This window comes from Enhydra lutris, unplaced genomic scaffold (assembly GCF_002288905.1).
Source record: "Enhydra lutris kenyoni isolate GAN:26980312 unplaced genomic scaffold, ASM228890v2 scaffoldscaffold69, whole genome shotgun sequence".
NCBI classification, from domain to species: Eukaryota; Metazoa; Chordata; class Mammalia; order Carnivora; family Mustelidae; genus Enhydra; species Enhydra lutris.
In genome coordinates this window covers 3,430,494-3,432,547 of record NW_019154153.1, presented here as the reverse complement: position 1 = coordinate 3,432,547, position 2,054 = coordinate 3,430,494, and positions in this window count along the sequence as shown.

The window sequence follows — 2,054 nt, the reverse complement described above, 5'->3', positions numbered from 1 at the left end:
ACAACTTTTGAGCATCTGCTGTGTGCCAGGCACTCTTCCAGATGCTGGATATGTGACATGAACAACAACAAAAAAAGACATAGAACTTACTTTCTCAGGGTGAGGGGACTCAAAATAATAAGTACAAGCCAATAAATATGATTTTAGGTGCTGATAAGATCTTGTAAAAGTAGAGAAGGCAGGGAGTGAAAGGATGGTAAGGGAGGCTAGGATAGTCAGAGAAGGACTCAAGATTGATGACATTTGAACAGAAGCTATGTAGTAAAAATAAGATGACGAATTGCTAGATGAGTATCAAAACAGAAAGGATTACTTCCAGCAAAGGAGATGGTATTTGTGCTGGCCTTCATCAGAAGTTTATGGGTAAAGATTCCTGGAGAGGGTCAATTCAGATAAAAGGAAGAGTGTGCGCCAAAACTAGGAAGTCCATACTACATTCAGAAAATAACCAGTTAATTATTATATAATAGAGATAAGTAGGGTCAGAATGTGTCAGTATTTGAATGCCATATTACTATCTGGACTTATTCTCTAATCTTAGGGAGTCAGCAAAAATTTATGAGCAGGAGCGTGACATGTTCAGAAGTGTGCTTAAAAAAAAAAAATCAGGGGCACCTGGGTGGCTCAGTGGGTTAAGCCTCTGCCTTCGGCTCAGGTCATGATCTCAGGGTCCTGGGATCGAGCCCCGCATCGGGCTCTCTACTCAGCGGTGAGCCTGCTTCCCTCTCTCTCTGCCTGCCTCTCTGCCTACTTGTGATCTCTCTCTCTCTCTGTCAAATGAATAAAAATAAAAATAATTTAAAAAAAAAATCACCTTTTATGAATGGATTGGAGAAGGAAAAAACACCAGTTTGAAACCTATTGTAGTAGCCCAAGTGAAAGGTAATGAGACACAGAGTAGAAATAAATAGAATATCTTATAGAATATATAATATATAAGAGCTGGTATGAAAATAGGATCACCATGGTTTTGTTTTGCTTTTTTAAAATGTAAGGCCCAAAAGAGAGACAAAAATACTGAGTTCATATGTCTGGGAAGATTTTTTTTTTTTTTTTAATATCTGGGAAGATCTTGATGTAACTAACAGAGAAAAATCACAAGAGAGAAAAAAGTAAATTAGGAGACGTCAAGTGACACCAGTGGGAAGTCCCAGCTTTTCCACAGCAGTAGCTGCAGCTCTGAGATGAAGTGCCTTTCCCCTACCCCTACACCTTGCTCTTCTGGAAAGAGGAGACTACAATTAATTTTTTTTTAAGACTTTATTTATTTATTTATTTGACAGTGAGAGACACAGTGAGAGAGGGAGCACAAGCAGGGGGAGTGGGAGATGGAGAAGCAGGCTTCCGGCAGAGCAGGGAGCCGGATGTGGGGCTGGATCCCAGGACCCTGGGACCATGACCTGATCCGAAGGCAGACGCTTAACGACTGAGCCACCCAGGTGCCTGACTACAATTAATTTTGAACTAGCTTAATATGATTAAAGCCAGTCTTTCACAAATTTCAGGAAAAGGAAGTAGTGTCTGCTATCTGACAAAAATAGTAGCATTATATACATAATTCTCTGTAGAAAGTGAACCACAGGTCCTATCTTGGCTCTAGGCCACCAGGTCATTGAAAAAGATACTATTTCTTAGAAAATTCACCTTAATATAAGCTTGTAAATTGCAACATATAATAATCCTGTGATCCATTCCATAACTATGCATCGCGTGCCTGCATAATTTTTCATGAAAAGGAAGTAGTTGAGCAAGCTTAAACTGGGTGTGCCCAGAACTGGTGCGTTCTGACTCCAAACAGCACACTGCCAGTGCTGAGATGGCCTGGGCTGCAATCGGTTTACATCCTCCACCCCCGGAAGCTGTGTGCAGAAGTAAAACTACACTTCCCGGCGATCTCTGCGCGGTTAGGCCCGTAGCGAGAAAGGGCGGGGAATGTGGGGGGGGCGTGTCTCTGTGTGACTAGCCTTCCTATTGGTGCGCAGTCCAAAGCGTCGTGTAAACTCGTGGACGATTGGACAGATTCGTGCACGCTCAGTGGCGCCGCTTCGCTACCG